Source organism: Oryza glaberrima, chromosome 10 (assembly GCF_000147395.1).
Source record: "Oryza glaberrima chromosome 10, OglaRS2, whole genome shotgun sequence".
Classification (NCBI taxonomy): Eukaryota; Viridiplantae; Streptophyta; class Magnoliopsida; order Poales; family Poaceae; genus Oryza; species Oryza glaberrima.
The window spans coordinates 4,468,540-4,486,632 of record NC_068335.1 but is presented as its reverse complement, the minus strand read 5'-3'; positions in this window follow the sequence as shown (position 1 = coordinate 4,486,632).

The window sequence follows — 18,093 nt, the reverse complement described above, 5'->3', positions numbered from 1 at the left end:
GTGCTCTAGTACTAGGACTCTGGATAAAGAAGGAAGTTCCAGTGTGAGTATTAGAGTAGTAATTAATAACTTAGACGTGGTGTCTAGGTTAGAGATTACCTTTGTTTGTTGTATATCCCACGGATTTGTCAGAGGTAGGCGGCAGGTGGTGACAGCCTCTAATCCCGTCCTAGTAATCCTCCACGTTTGGATACATCATAGAGCTATAGCCGGAACCACGCTGGCAAACCAGCAGGGGTTGGTGCCCGAAGCAATAGATAGGGAATTACCTTGCTTAGCATAGATAATTAAAACACATAGAAAGTCCTCTCTAGCCTAGCCTACCTATCATCAGTTGTTGTCCTTGGATAGTCTTAGCCTTAGGTAGATTACACATGTTCCATAGTTTGATATCCTTTTGCGGTCACCCGAAGGTGAAGTGCTACAGCGGTATTCCGTGCGCTTGCAGATTTATCTGTGGTCGTAAGAAATACCAACAAGCATTTCTGGCGCCGTTGCCGGGGAACAGTTGCTAATTTATCCGAGTCTAGGTCATCCTCATATCTTTATTTTTGTTCTACTTTTATGTGGGGACACCCGATAAAGTCATGGTGCCCCACTAATACGTAACTGCCCAGGATGTTCAGTTACGCATGAAATGATAGAAAAGCATAACCTTCAATTATACAATACTTAAGTCACTTAGTTCACAACACAACATAAATACAAACCATTACATATATGGCCTATAAAGCCTTACTTCTACAAACAGATAAACTGCTAGACTTCACCACAGGAACTGCCTAAGCGTAGGATGACCTAGAAACCATAGCTGTCCCACTCTAACAGATCAACAGGTTCTCCACAAGCATCTTCCTCGTCATGATCTGAACCCATTTATGAGTACAAAAGGTACTCAGCAAGACATGCTTATGATAATAAATACAATAATTGCAACATAAAACATGCAGTATTGAGAGCTAGAAGGTTTAAACCCTAACCTTAACAGTTATTTCATAGAGCCTATCTTAATAAGCATTTGATACAAAAAACACTATTGAACATTTAATTTAAACAATAATAACGAGGATAAAAATATCGATGTTACTTATAAATAACATGAATAGAACATCAAGTAATAAATAAGTTAACCATATTAATTAATAGCCATTTAGTTTAACTTGTGCCCATAATCTGGAATCATCCATAGACACATCTCCATTAACTGGGAGCACGGCGTATTCGAATACTCAACGACTCTGCAGCGTCTACCCAGCTTTACTCACACGATACCCATAGCTGGCTGGGCTGAAAAGTAACAAGGTATAATATTGCTCCATATATCTCTCCCTTCTGCCTAGTAAGTTAAAGGATGCTCGGGATGTTGCTCGGAGTGATCTGGTCCGAGGTGTGTACCAACCTACCTCCGCATCCACTTACCATTGTTCGTTACTCGATGGGCAGCCCAGAACTTCATGGACCCATAGGGTAGTTCTGAACTCTCGGGGCCCATCGAGCCCACATATATAAATCATATAAACATGAACCATGTCACTTTGCTTCACACACTTGAAAGCTAATGGTCAGTATGCCAAAAGGCCTGCAGAAGTTTAATCAATTGGAGCAATATACGGCCAGGTTCGACAAATCGATCGTGTGGATGGGCGAAACTATGTCATTCTTATTGACACAAGGGGGTTTATTATTATATCAATAAGAAATAACCATAAATATATCCATATATCCATCACGACCATCAACAGGTCCATGAAACCAAACACATGAGCTCTATCATGTGTACCACCCGCTCACAAGCGGTGCCAACAATTCTTAGCATATAGCCATAAATAGTTCCATAAGCATGTTTTCATATGCAATGATAATAATATCCATATTAAATCAATATCATGTTAAATAATTAACCATTTGTTTAGGTGTTTCTCAAATTTTATCCTAAGTTTGTTAGACTCTAAGGCCCATTAAGGTGTCCACAACAAGAATATAAAATATAATGCAATAATAGCAATATAATTAATTTAAAAGAATTCGTGCAATCTATCGTACTCCAAAGGACAAGTACGCTACTAAAATAACTCTCTATGTACTGGGATTAAATTGTTCAAAGGAGGGTGCATGTCTTGCAACCTTCGGGCTCGATGTAGTCGTACAAATCCTCTCCTCCTGGCGCGGAGATTTCACTCGCTCCGACTACCGGACCAATGTAAGTGTTTTCTATTTACGCAACAATCATCACCACAATAAATAACAGAAAAACAAAGACAACCAAAAGAAAATATTATCACAAAGTGCAACAATGGGTGAAAAAGATTTAAAGAAATAATTTTAGGGATTTTTGGAATTTCGGAGAACGGCGAGCCCTAAGGCTAAAATGAGGGTCGTGACAATGGGTGCTCGGATTGCAACGAAACTGACACGGATGGAATCGGAATAAATCTAGGAGTTTAGAATAGGCCTCGGATTTTGTTTTCGAGGTCAAACGGATGGTCAACTTAATAGGAAGAGAAAAAGGGTATTTTCTGATTTATTTTTCAGTAGAAAAATCGGATTTTCTCATCTTCTCGCTCTCTGTACAGGAGCCGGTCGGAATCCCACAGCATCGGCGGTGGAGATGGCCGGTTTTTGGTGGGGAGGCGCCGGTGTTGCGATCTACGGGTCGAGGCAACTCCGTTCCCGTGGTTGGCGGCGGCGCAGGTGGCGGCGGCGAGGCTGGCGACGGCGGCCTGAAGCAGGAGGCGGCAGCGGCCATGGCGGCGGCGACTCCGGCGATCTCCGGTGAGGGTGGCTGGCCTAGTGAGAATCAGGGATGCAAGGGGAGCATGGTGGTGGCGGCGGCTCAGCCTAGGGCGGCCTGCAGCGGTGGCGTGCCGTACAGCTGGCAGCGGCCGAACAGAGCGGCGACGCTGGCGATGTTCCGGCGATGGATTGGATGGGGAAAGAGAGGGGAAAGGGATTACACGGCATGTAGAATCCGTTTTTACCTTCAATTTCAGAAGATTTGCAACGTACGCGACGAATTTCGGAGGTCAATCAATGCCGCAAAATTAGGGTTTCGGGGATTTTTCCTCCGGTGATGATGATTTGATTCAGCGGGGGTAGGGGCGGATTTGAGGAGGTGAAAGAGGATTAAATTGCGCTTCTTTTGCCTCCGGTATTTAGTCTTCTAGTTAAGGAATGAGGGAGATACGGAGGTGGGAAGCTGGAGGTGTCGCGGCGGCATTCGCTCGTCGTTCGTCCTTGTGCGAGCGTATGCGGGCGTGTGGCGCGCGCGGGGCGGAACGAGCTCGGCGCGAGCGTGCGCCGGATTGGTGCGAGGCAGCAAGAGCTTGCCCGGCCTGGCTCAGCCTTGCTTGGCCTAGCCGTGTAGAGAAAGAAGAAAGAAAAGAGAAACAGAGAAAGAGAAGGAGAGGGAGAAGAACAGAGAAGAAAGAAAAGAAAGAAAAAAAAACAGAAAAGGAAAACATGGGGAAACTTAAAATAGATAGAATTTGAATTGATGTGAAATTTAGATGATCCGGTATTCGGAATAGATTTAAATTTGATTCAAGGGAATTATTTGAGGGATGATATGCACTTTGCGACAAAAATTAAACGAGGAAAGAAACACCTGAAACAAACTCGTAAAATAATATTTTAAATAAATGTCTAACTCGACGGTTATATTTTTAGAGAACCAAAGCAAACTAAATCGGTTTTAAAAAGTTGTCAAATTTTAGGGCTGTTACAGTTCTACCCCCCTTAAAGAAATCTCGTCCTCGAGATTTACCAGTTGGCAAATAGGCGCGGATAATTCTTATTCTTTTTCAACTCAGACTTCCTTTCCCAGGTTGCCTTATCTTCTGAATGATTTTTCCACTGTACTTTGCAAAATTCAATCCCTCTATTTCTTAACCTCCTTTCCGTGACCTCCAATATTTTCTCAGGTTCTTCTTCATATGTTAAGTCCATCTATAAGGCAATATCATCCAAAGGCACTTGTTCTGTTGGTTTTCTTAGACATTTCTTGAGCTGTGAGACATGAAAAACAGGATGTATTCCGATTAATTCTGCCAGTAGCTGCAACTGATATGATACTTCACCTCTTCTTTTCACAATTCTATAGGGTCCAATATATCGAGGTGCTAATTTTCCTTTCATTTGAAATCTTTGAACTCCTTTAAGTGGCATAACCTTTAAATAAACAAAATCTCCAACTTCAAAACTTAAGTCTCTTCTTCGATTATCACTATAATTCTTTTGTCGGTTCTGTGCTGTTTTGAGTTTTTCTCGAATAATCCTAACATGTGCTTCAGCATCATGTGCAATTTGTGGACCAATCAACTGTCCTTCTCCTGTTTCAGTCCAATTAAGAGGTGTCCTGCATTTTCTACCATATAAAGCTTCAAATGGTGCCATCCCAAGACTTGACTGATAACTATTATTGTAAGAAAATTGGGCGAATGGCAAACAAATTTCCCAAACTGGGCCATAAACTAAAACACATGCTCTTAGCATGTCTTCGAGTATTTGATTAACTCTCTCAGTCTGTCCCCCTGTTTGTGGATGATATGCTGAGCTGAATCCCAACTTTGTACCCATAGCTTCATGAAAACTTCTCCAAAATCTTGATGTAAATTGGGTTCCTCTATCAGAAACAATTCTTTTTGGTACTCCATGCAATATAACAATCCTTGTGAGGTACAACTCAGCAAGCTTGTTTCCATCATATGTCTGCTTAATAGGCAAGAAATGTGCTACCTTAGTTAATCTGTCAATTATAACCCATATAGCATCATAACCTCCTTTAGTCTTTGGTAGACCTGTAATAAAATCCATTCCAATTTCATCCCATTTCTATTCGGGCAGGGGCAAAGGTTGCATTAATCCAGCTGGTCTTTGATGATCTGCTTTCACCTTTTGACATACTTCACATAAATTGACATATTCTGCAATTTCTTTCTTCATATTAGACCACCAAAATATTTTCTTCAAGTCTTGATACATTTTTGTACTCCCAGGGTGCATAGAAAATAAAGAATCATGTGCTTCCTCTAATATTTTATCCTTGATCTCCTTCTTATCTGGAACACATATACGCCCTTGGAATTTTAAAACTCCATTATTTTCTTAAATCCTAGGGCTTTGTTCTCCTGGAGATCCTTTCTAATTTTCTGCATCTCAGGATCTTCCTGTTGAGCCTTTCTTATTTCATCTTCTAGTGTTGGTTGTACTTCCATGGTAGCAACACTAGATTGATCAATAAATTCCAACCTTAACTGTTGAATTTCCCTCAACAAAGGTTGTGGACATTCTTGTACTATAGCATTGCTACAATAAGCTTTCCGACTCAAAGCATCAGTAACCACATTAGCTTTTCCTGGATGATATTGAATATCCAAATCATAATCTTTTATTAGCTCAAGCCATCTGCATAGCCTTAAATTTAGATCAGGCTGAGTAAAAATATACTTGAGGCTCTTATGATCCGTGAACATCTCACACTTGTTCCCAATTAAATAATGTCTCCATATTTTTAAAGCATGAACAACTGCTGCAAGCTCCAAATCATGTGTGGGGTAGTTTTGCTCATGTGGACGAAGTTGACGAGATGCATAGGCTACTACCTTTCCCTCTTGCATCAATACACAACCAAGTCCTTGACGACTAGCATCACAATAGACTTGGAAATCCTTTTTATTATCAGGCAAGGCTAACACAGGAGCTGTTGTTAACCTTGTCTTTAATTCTTGGAAGCCCTTCTCACATTTATCTGTCCAAACAAATGGTGTATCTTTCTTCAAAAGATTAGTAAGTGGCCTTGCTATTTTAGAAAAACCTTCAATAAAACGTCGGTAATATCCTGCCATCCCCAAGAAGCTTCTAACATCTTTAACAGTCTGTGGTTGTTCCCATTGTGATACAGCTTTAACCTTTTCTGGGTCCACTTTTACTCCCTCTGCAATCACAATGTGGCCAAGAAATTGCACTTCTTTCATCCAAAATTCACACTTAGAGAATTTAGCATACAACCTCTGTTGCCTTAGCTTTTCCAAAGCCAATCTCAAATGCTCCTCATGCTCTTCAGGAGTTGAAGAGTAAATAAGAACATCATCTATAAAGACTACCACAAATTTATCAAGATAGTCCATATAGGTTTTGTTCATTAAATTCATAAATACTGCTGGTGCATTGGTTACACCAAAAGGCATAACCGTGAACTCATATAATCCATACCTGGTAATAAATGCAGTCTTAGGTATATCATCTTCTTTTACCCTTAATTGATGATAACCTGATCTCAAGTCAATCTTTGAAAAGACTTTGGCTCCTTTCAATTGATCAAATAAATCATCAATTCTTGGTAAAGGATACTTATTCTTTATAGTAGCTTCATTAAAAGCTCTATAATCCACACACATTCTCAGAGTTCCATCCTTCTTTTTGGCAAATAACACCGGAGCAGCCCATTCTGAGACACTTGGGCGTATAAATCCCTTCTCCTCAAGCTCATCAATTTGCTTCTTTAATTCTTTTAATTCCGGTGCTGCCATACGGTACATGGTCTTAGCTATAGGCTTGGTACCTGGCTTCAAATTAATAGAAAATTCCACTTCTCTTTTTAGGGGCATACCAGGTAATTCTGTTGGAAAGACATCTGGAAATTCATTCACCACTTGCACCTGTTCAACCCCTTCTGCTACAACTGTATTCAAAGACTCCGGCAAATGGGGTAATAAAGAATGTTTTGCCCTAAATTCAGCTCTCTTCCCAACAGTATTCACCAAACTGATTATCTTATTTTCACAATCCATTCTACCTTTGTACTTGTGTAACCAATCCATTCCCAATATAACATCTAATCCTTGCATCACCAACACAATAAGATTAGCTTCAAATAGAACTCCCTCAATTTGAATTTCTATATCAGGGCATTTAAACTGGGATTTCAAGTCTGAACCAGGGGCATGAATGATATGGGGGTTATTTAGTGCAACTATTTTCAATTGACGCTTCTTAACCAAAGCCAAAGAAATAAAAGAATGTGTTGCACCCGGATCAAACAAAACCAATGCAGGTTCTGAATTAACTGGAAACATGCCGAGTATAATGTCTGTGGCACCTTCTGCATCCTGAGCCGATACATGATTGACCCTTCCCTGATTAAGAGCAGGGATAGGTCGTCCCCTTCTAACAGCAGCTCCTCCATTAGATCCTCCACGGTTCGGCACAGCTCCTCCACGGTATGGTACCATGGCTCCACGTCCTGGATTATTTTGATTTGGTGACAAGGCATGTGGCACATTCTGTTGTCCAGCTGCTCTAGCAACTGCCACATCCTTCGGTAGAATCCTCCATGGGCACTTTGGACGGACATGGTTAGGTTGCTGGCAGTGGAAACATACCATTGTGGATTTGTTTCTAGGATTCTGGTTTCCTCCAACATTTTGCCTTGGTGGTGGAAAACGGCGAAGTGGTTCTGCGGATATTGCCATTTTCCCTGTTGGATTGCTGGAAGAAGGCCTTATCTGTTGTGGGGCCTTGCGTTTCCTACTTTCTTCCAATTCCTTCCTCCTTTGCTCAATCAACAACACCTTATCAGTAAGAGAAGTCATGTTGGAGTAGTCCAACCCAGCAAGTTTATATTTGATTGGTTCATCAAGTCCTTCGACAAACCATCCCATCTTCTTACTTTCAGTGTTTACATCATCTGGAGAATATCGAGCAAGACATTGAAATTCATTAAGATAGTCTATAATAGACTTCCCATCTTGCTTAAGATTCCTGAATTCCTACATTTTAACAGCAATTAAACCTTCAGGAATATGCACCTTCCTGAACTGTTCAGAAAATTCCTTCCATGTGATAGCACTTTTATCTGTATGCATTGCCTGATAATTGACCCACCAGACCGCTGCGGGTCCTGTGAGTTGATGTGAGGCATAAAGAACTTTCTCCCTGTCAGTACCCTGAACAGTGTCAAGCTTCCTCTCAACACAAAGTAGCCAATCATCAGCTTCAAGTGGCTCTGTTGAGGTAGAATATGTTGGTGGTTTGGTCTTCTGGAAATCAGTCCATCTAGAGCCCATGATAGATCCCTCAGCAGAAGTGGCTCCTGATTGTGGAATTCTGCTAATAACTTGTTCAAATAGCTTGGTATAGTTCTGATCCATAGTTTGCATGATTCTGGCCAAATTGACCTGATTGTCTGTCATCTGCTCATCTGTCACCTCAGTGCCTGATGGTCCTGCCATTTTACCCTTGGGCTAGATCTGTAACATGTTTTTCTTTATAAAAACAGTTGTTTATGAATAATAAAAGTAAACATCGAACATAATTAGATAGGGTTAGTATGAACTTAGGAGGGGAAAACACTACAAACAGAGCAATATTATAATTTTTCTTCCCAAAAACTTAACTAACACCATTTTTTTTAAAGCAACACATAACACCACATCCTAACTTCACCAATCGTCTAATAAATCAATTGGGGTTGACATACTAACGTCAAATCTAGACAAATAACCTCTACTTAAATTACAACCTACTGCATCCTTAGCATTTATTTAAGGAAAACAAAACCTTTTTCAAATAAAGAGGGGAGGGCTAAAGGAAGAAAATCCTAAAGAGACGACACATTTTCACAAATAATTTTGTAGTTATCAAAATAAATTTAAAATCTCAACTAATCCATCCTAGGTCTCCAACGGTCAAGCTATGCTCTGATACCACTCCTGTGGGGACACCCGATAAAGTCATGGTGCCCGACTAATACGTAACTGCCCAGGATGTTCAGTTATGCATGAAATGATATAAAAGCATAACCTTGAATTATACAATACTTAAGTCACTTAGTTCACAACACAACATAAATACAAACCATTACATATATGGCCTATAAAGCCTTACTTCTACAAACAGATAAACTGCTAGACTCCACCACAGGAATTGCCTAAGCGTAGGATGACCTAGAAACCATAGCTGTCCCACTCTAACAGATCAACAGGTTCTCCACAAGCATCTTCCTCGTCATGATCTGAACCCATTTATGAGTACAAAAGGTACTCAGCAAGACATGATTATGATAATAAATACAATAATTACAACATAAAACATGCAGTATTGAGAGCTGGAAGGTTTAAACCCTAACCTTAACAGTTATTTCATAGAGCCTATCTTAATAAGCATTTGATACAAACAACACTATTGAACATTTAATTTAAACAATAATAACGAGCATAAAAATATCGATGTTACTTATAAATAACATGAATAGAACATCAAGTAATAAATAAGTTAACAATATTAATTAATAGCCATTTAGTTTAACTTGTGCCCATAATCTGGAATCACCCATAGACACATCTCCATTAACCGGGAGCACGGCGTATTGGAATACTCAACGACTTTGCAGCGTCTGCCTAGCTTTACCCACACGATACCCACAGCTGGCCGGGCTGAAAAGTAACAAGGTGTAATATTGCTCCATATATCTCTCCCTTCTGCCTAGTAAGTTAAAGGATGCTCGGGATGTTGCTCGGAGTGATCCGGTCCGAGGTGTGTACCAACCTACCTCCGCATCCACTTACCATTGTTCGTTACTCGATAGGCAGCCCAGAACTTCATGGACCCATAGGGTAGTTCTGAACTCTTGGGGCCCATCGAGCCCACATATATAAATGATATAAACATGAACCATGTCACTTTGCTTCACACACTTGAAAGCTAATGGCCAGTACGCCGAAAGGCCTGTAGAAGTTTAATCAATTGGAGCAATATACGGCCAGGTTCGACAAATCGATCGTGTGGATGGGCGAAACTATGTCATTCTTATTGACACAAGGGGGTTTATTATTATATCAATAAGAAATAACCATAAATATATCCATATGTCCATCATGACCATAAACAGGTCCATGAAACCAAACTCATGAGCTCTATCATGTGTACCACCCGCTCACAAGCGGTGCCAACAATTCTTAGCATATAGCCATAAATAGTTCCATAAGCATGTTTTCATATGCAATGATAATAATATCCATATTAAATCAATAGCATGGTAAATAATTAACCATTTGTTTAGGTGTTTCTCAAATTTTATCCTAAATTTGTTAGACTCTAAGGCCCATTAAGGTGTCCATAACAAGAATATAAAATATAATGCAATAATAGCAATATAATTAATTTAAAAGAATTCGTGCAGTCTATCGTACTCCAAAGGACAAGTACGCTACTAAAATAACTGTCTATCTACTGGGATTAAATTGTTCAAAGGAGGGTGCATGTCTTGCAACCTTCAGGCTCGATGTAGTCGTACAAATCGTCTCCTCCTGGCGCGTAGATTTCACTCGCTCCGACTACCGGACCAACGTCAGTGTTTTCTATTTACGCAACAATCATCACCACCATAAATAACAGAAAAACAAAGATAACCAAAAGAAAATATTATCACAAAGTGCAACAATGGGTGAAAAAGATTTAAAGAAATAATGTTAGGGATTTTTGGAATTTCGGAGAACGGCGAGCTCTAAGGCTAAAATTAGGGTCGCGACAACGGGTGCTCGGATTGCAACGAAACTAACACAGATGGATTTGGAATAATTCTAGGAGTTTAGAATAGGTCTCGGATTTTGTTTTCGAGGTCAAACGGATGGTCAACTTAATAGGAAGAGAAAAAGGGTATTTTCTGATTTATTTTTCAGTAGAAAAATCGGATTTTCTCATCTTCTCGCTCTCTGTACAGGAGCCGGTCGGAATCCCACAGCGTCGGCGGTGGATATGGCTGGTTTTTGGTGGGGAGGCGCCGCTTTTGCGATCTACGGGTCGAGGCGACTCCGTTCCCGTGGTTGGAGGCGGCGCAGGCGGCGGCGGCGAGGCTGGCGACGGCGGCCAGAAGCAGGAGGCGGCAGCGGCATGGCGGCGGCGACTCCGGCGATCTCCGGTGAGGGTGGCTGGCCTGGTGAGAATCAGGGATGCAAGGGGAGCATGGTGGTGGCGGCGGCTCGGCCTAGGGCGGCCTGGAGCGGTGGCGCGCCGTACAGCCGGCAGCGGCCGAACAGAGCGGCGACGCCGGCGATGTTCCGGCGATGGATTGGATGGGGAAAGAGAGGGGAAAGGGATTACTTGGCATGTAGAATCCGTTTTTACCTTCAATTTCAGAAGATTTGCAACGTACGCGATGAATTTCGGAGCTCAATCAATGCCGCAAAATTAGGGTTTCGGGATTTTTCCTCCGGTGATGATGATTTGATTCAGCGGGGGTAGGGGCGGATTTGAGGAGGTGAAAGAGGATTAAATTGTGCTTCTTTTGCCTCTGGTATTTAGTCTTCTAGTTAAGGAATGAGGGAGATACGGAGGTGGGAAGCTGGAGGTGTCGCGGCAGCATTCATTCATCATTCGTCCTTGTGCGAGCGTGTGCGGGCGTGTGGCGCGCACGGGGCGGGACGAGCTCGGCGCGAGCGTGCGCGGGATTGGCGCAAGGCAGCAAGAGCTTGCCCGGCCTGGCTCAGCCTGGCTTGGACTTGCCGTGTAGAGAAAGAAGAAAGAAAAGAGAAACAGAGAAAGAGAAGGAGAGGGAGAAGAACAGAGAAGAAAGAAAACAAAGAAAAAAAAAACAGAAAAGGAAAACATGGGGAAAATTAAAATAGATAGAATTTGAATTGATGTGAAATTTAGATGATCCGGTATTCGGAATAGATTTAAATTTGATTCAAGGGAATTATTTGAGGGATGATATGCACTTTGCGACAAAAATTAAACGAGGAAAGAAACACCTGAAACAAACTCGTAAAATAATATTTTAAATAAATGTCTAACTCGACGGTTATATTTTTAGAGAACCAAAGCAAACTAAATCGGTTTTAAAAAGTTGTCAAATTTTAGGGCTGTTACATTTTATTTCTTTCCTTGATGGAGCAACCCACAATTCAAACTCTTTCTGCTGCTTGGTTTTGATGTCTTGCGACACAAAAGTCCAAGTGTGGGGGAAGGTCGACGAGCTTTTCATGACGAGTTCCATCAACCAAGGCCATCTTGGTTTGAAGTTGGTGTTGGTCCTAGCTTGCTAGAAAAAAAAGATAAAAAAAATATAAAAAAAAGAGGAGAAAAGAGAGACAAAAGAAAAGAGAAAAAATGGGAGAAGAAGAAAAGAGCAAGAGAGCTGAAGAGCTACATTTGGATCGAAAGGCCGCATTATGTGCGTGTCTTTGAAATATGGCTATACACCTCGCTAGTAGCAATCATGCTGCCTGGCTACACCTAGTCCCTCTCTCGAGCTCATGTGCGGCCTTGGCTCAGCCTTTATCCACTCCTAGCCGTGCACAACTTCTTGGTCCCGCAGCACCTACGCGCATACAAGCAAGAGGAGTTGCCCTCTTCCTTTCTAGGCGTTGGCTACTCCACTCCAGTTGTCACTTGCACATTTGCTCGAAAAGAGATGCATCCTACGCATTGTGCCAACGGATCATGCCTTCAAGACACAAGGTTCTTCCACGAGCTATGTGCATAGCCAAACCGCTCACCTGAGTTGATGTGATCAAAGTGCCTTCCTCTGCTACAATCCACATTGAGATGGAGGAGAAATCGACAATCATATGTGACCATACCACCGTTCCAGAGATTTCAACATACACATCATGCTGGCGGCAAGTACACTCAGGTATACGAAAGGCAGAAAAAGATTCACCACATCTTTTACTCATACTTATCTCTATTTGAATGAGAGTTGAGTATACATGGTTATGTTTCTTATGTCTATTTGCATATGTTCTGGTTTGGGTGTTTTCACGAGACATCCATAGGCTTTTTAAATTAAGCATGGTGCTTAGGTTAAACTAGTCTACTTTAATCAAATTAGACATGGAGTCGAGTTTGATTAATGAATTCTCAGAGTTAATATGTTCGTGGACATTGGATTTATATCTTCTGTGGACTAACCCCTGCAGGAAAGTTTTCAAATTGATGGGTGAGTCCTCAAGTTTAATTGACAATGGAGGTAGGTCAGGGCCGGGAAAAAATCAATTGCTAACATGCAAAGGGGACACTTATCACCTATCAAGGTGCACGGTGCGTATATTACTAATCGTTCCTTTAGCATGTTCATGCAAATTTACCTCAACCCTGTATGGGTTGTGCTTAAACGAAAATTTGGTGATTAATAAAAATTTGAAAAAAAATGTTTCAGAATAAAAGGACCGTGTCTCGAAAGAAAATAAAATAAAATGTTGGCAAACTTGTGGGATTCACGCTTCTTATGTTTTGAAACCAATTCCTTTTTAGCGTGGATGTGAACAATTAATCTCGAGGCTACGATAAAATCATTTCAAATCTTTGTAGTGCTTCGAGTATTTGTTGTCCACTAACCTTTTGCAGGAATTAAAAAGGCAATCAAGGAGCAGTGTACAATAACTTCAAACACTTAATCACGCTCCTTATCCATGAGAAAAGATATGCACAGGGAACCAAGTAGAACAAATGCAAAACTTGATGCATTCTTACATTCGGTTCAAATCATGGTACGACCTATCTGGTAAGAATCTGATACACCATGTGCATCCTCATCTTATATCTCCATCCTGCCAGGATACCCACCATATCCATTGTTTCCATAAAAAATGGATAAAAAATAATAAAATAAAGTAAAGTTAGCTCCTTGGTCTTCCAACCAAGTGAGTCATTTTTGCTTCACTTTTGTCTTTGTTTTTCTCTTTTGTGTCCAATAAAGCCTCCCAGATACAAAGACAAGTGTGGGGGTGATCTTGCACATCAATGCTATAACCAAAGCAAGATCACCCTAGTAGTGATGAGCCATGACAAACCACACAACGGGAATTGATGCAGTCAAACCCAATGAGGGGTCAGTAGAACCTCCAGTTCGGCTTAACCACCTCTACCATGAATCATCCTCTGTTGTGTATAGAGTGCAGGTTTGCACAATTTTTCCTTTGGACATCCATTCTATCTTGAGTTTGATTTGATTATCAATTCTAAAAAATCGAAGATAATTAAACTCAAGCTAGGGATGGTACAATTAGAGTTCATGGTCTCCCTGAAAACGACATGCATGCCCATTATTCTTTGCTCATTACTTGTTGCTTGTGGTGATATATCCAATAGGGACCCCATGCTATGTAGGTAATTGATGAATGAGATATGATCTGATGATAGAAATCCTGCTCTTCATTTGCACACTTGGGAATTTTATAAAAAAAAGAAAAAAAATGTAACGATGCTCAACTCCTCATCGATATTTTTATTCCCACTAGAGCCATAGGTTGATCAGTCATGATGAGCTTGCTACATATGCTGCTTGTCATTACATTCAGCGTTGTCAAGTTTTGTGACCCTAGTGAAATGCTTTTCATACTTTCATGGTCAAGATCACACACATTCCACATACACGCACATATGCTTGACTTCTATACTGGAAGTTAGCATTTCTCATTTACCATTCATTTCATCCATCAAATAAATACTCCATGTCATTGATGCCTCTTCCTCCAAAGTTCTTTCAGAAAAAAGTGAGAGAGGCATGGCTATGCAAAAAGAAAGAAAAAAAAGTGCTCATACAAGTATGGAGCATGATGATGAGAAAAAAAAAAGAAGGAAAAAAAAGAGATAGCCATGCACTCTCCAAAATTTCAAAAGAAAAAAAATAATAAATGGAGGAGGAGGTATACAAAAGGAGTTACTCTTATTTTCCGTTTTCCACCCACAAATTCACCATACACATACACATTCACATTCTTGACCAGAAAGTATGTCTTGTATTTCCGTGGATCCATTATTTGACTTTGCAATATATGTGATGCAAGTAATGCTCTACTCTTTTCCATACCCTGAGCTCCACATAAGCCTTATTAGATGGTAGGAAAAGAAAAGGCGCAATCATATGCCTTTGTGAGGAATCATACACCATGAGTGATCGAGAGAATCAATTGAGGAGCCAAGCAAAGTTATAGTTTTGTGTTACTTGAAAAAAAACCCCAAGTTGTTCTCCATGAAAAGTTAGGGTGACTTGAGTCAAGATTGTTCTGTTTCTCAATTGCTCAGGATCGCATGGTAGACACTACAAAGACCCACAAGTATAGGTATGGCTTTGAATAATTTATTTGCATGATTATTAGTAAGGAAGTCATAACTTTGTTGTAGAGTTCATAGCCTTCACTCGGGACGAGCAAAGGTTAAGTATGGGGGTGTTGTTGACGGTCCTTAAATCATAATATCTGACCGTCAATACCTACATATAATGAAATACAACATGGTATCCAACTTAGTGGTAGATTTTATTACCACCGTCAATACCTGCATATTTTGAGAAGAAAACACATCCGTCAAGCAACAAACTGCACCTCCGCGCATTCAGGACATATTTACATGGATTGGAGGCCCCATAAGTCAATTAAACAACTCCAAATAGGCCCAACTATCATGCCAATGGGCTGAGGGCCTCAAAATTAGTGTCCACGACGAAAAAGGGCCGAATGGAGCTGTCCCGGGTTCGGCCAAACCTCCAGTTCGGCCGAACCACTTTGGTGGCCGTTGATCGCCATCTTTCACATGGACAGTCCTGATTTCATCCCAATAACGGTTGCGGGGTAGTTTGGTCGTTTCCCATACCTGTAACCGTCATATGGAGGCTATAAATAGAGCTCCTCTCATTCATTCATAACACACAACTTTGAGCTGAATTACAAGAGGCTCTATTGTATCTTTTATACATTAGAATAAGGTAGAGAGTGAGGGGAAGCTCCGGAGGAGTGCCTGGAAGTTTGGCGCTCATCCGACTTCTTCCTCGACGAGTGTAGCTTCCTAGTTGGAATTCGGGAGGAGTACCGGAGCTGTCGGTACACTCTGCTCCGGGTTCGGAGAACTTCTTCTATAAAGTAAGCATTCGTGTTCCTTTCTTATGTTATTTAATTACTTAGTTTAAGTAAGATATATTTCCATCTTCGCGGGTTTATTGTTTAGTATTCATACTCTGGATAAAGAAGGAAGTTCCTGTGCGAGTATTAGAGTAGTAATTAATAACTTAGACGTGGTGTCTAGGCTAGAGATTACCTTTGTTTCTTGTGTATTCCACGGATTTGTCAGAGGTAGGCGGCAGGTGGTGACAGTCCTGAATCCCGTCCTAGTAATCCTCCACATTCGGATACATCATAGAGCTATAGCCGGAACCACGCTGGCAGACTAGCAGGGGTTGGTGCCCGAAGCAACAGATAGGGAATTACGTTGCTTAGCATAGATAATTAAAACACATAGAAAGTCCTCTCTAGCCTAGCCTACCTATCATCAGTTATTGTCCTTGTATAGTCTTAGCCTTAGGTAGATTACACACGTTCCCTGAGTTCGATATCCTTGTATAGTCTTAGTCTTCTGGGACCAAAGACTCAGCCCAAAACCCCGAGAAATGGACAGACGAGAGTCCAGGGAGTCTACAAGCCGAAGGCCAGGCCGAGAGGGCCCAGCCCAATCTCGGCCAAACCCCCCTGATCACCGTTGATCCTGGAGTTTGGCATGGACGCTCCAGATGGTCTCCTAATGGCGGTTGCAGAGCAGTTCGGACATTTCCCCTTCTCACAACCGTCATAACTACCCTGTAAAAGGAGCTTCACTCCTTCACTCTCACACACACTTCCAAGCTTGAGCTGAATTATAAGAGGCTCTATTGTACTATATTGTATAATAGAATAGAAAGAGAATAGAGTAGAAGAAGTCGGGAGAATTCCGGAGTTGTCGGTAATCTTCTCTCATTTCTTTTAGTTTGTTTATTACTCTGATTTCAATATAATATTTTTCCTGAGTAATTTAGATTTATCTTGTGAGAATTATCTCTTGGTTAGTTCCTAAATAGCATACGGGATTATTGTTCACTATAATCAACTAAAATATAGTGATTGCTTTGGTGAGTTATAAACACTAAAGTAGATATTAATTGCTTAGACGTGGTGTTTAGGTAATTGTTATCCAGTAATTGCTGCGTATTCCACAATACGTTTGAGGTAGGTGTAGATGTGGTGACAGCCCTCAAGATCACTTAAGTCCTCCCTGTCCGGGTACGTAGTAGAGCGACATCTGGGAAAAGCGGGTTGCCAGTGCCTAAAGTATTACGTTAGGATTAAACTTTAGCTTTCCCTAGACACTGTTTCTCACTAGTAAATCCTCTCTATCCTAGCTTATCCTTTGCTTGGTGTCCTTGGATGAACCGGAGGAAGATCTGACCACACACGTTCCCTTGGATTCGATACCCTTTGGAATACTCTGTAAGAGAAGTGCTACATCGGTGTATCCATGCGCTTGCGTATTTTATCTGTGACCATAAGAATTACCAACAGACATGAAAATCCAAGATGGCCTCTTTACCGTCGTATTGGACCGATACGTCTTGAACAATCCCAAATCCTTCAATTAAATTCCCATTCGGGTGTTTGAAGAATTTGTTCGTTGGAGTAATGGCCTTGTCACTCAAATAAGCAAATAAGAATGATTCTGATACAAGGTTGACTCCGACTGTTGGACTGTATAGAATACCAACAGTATTCCCTTCTAAGTTGCAAGGGATGGTTCCAGGAGCAGAATTAATCCGAATTACTTCGGAAGAAAGCTCTGCCTTAACCATTCATTGCTCATGATTGTGGTCAGCTCCTAGACCATTTCTTTAAGATATTCATCTTTGATTAGATCAGGAGGTGGCAAGGCAATAGGAGGTTTCTTTTTACTGAAATAATTTAGAGTGTTTCCAAAATCTTCATCAAGATCATCCCTGAAAATTAGAGCACATTCCGGAGTTTGAATTTCTTTGTTCTCTACTGGTGATGGCTCAGAGGAGGATTCCTTAGCCAAATCTGTTGACGTAGGCGGTTCAATCTCAGATTCAGCTATCGGAGGTTCCTTGAATTTACACACCGATGCCTTAGGGAGGGATTCATTACATTGCTCTATGAAGGAAGTATTTTCTAGAATTCGATCTAGAATTATTTTTCCTTCCGAAAGATTTTATGTACGAATGATCCTCCGACAGTGATGTCAAGGTATAATGCAAACTCCTTGTCTAAAACGCATGAAAATGTTGTAATAGCACATATTCGGGTATGGACAAGGTTGGACCAGATCATACTAAAT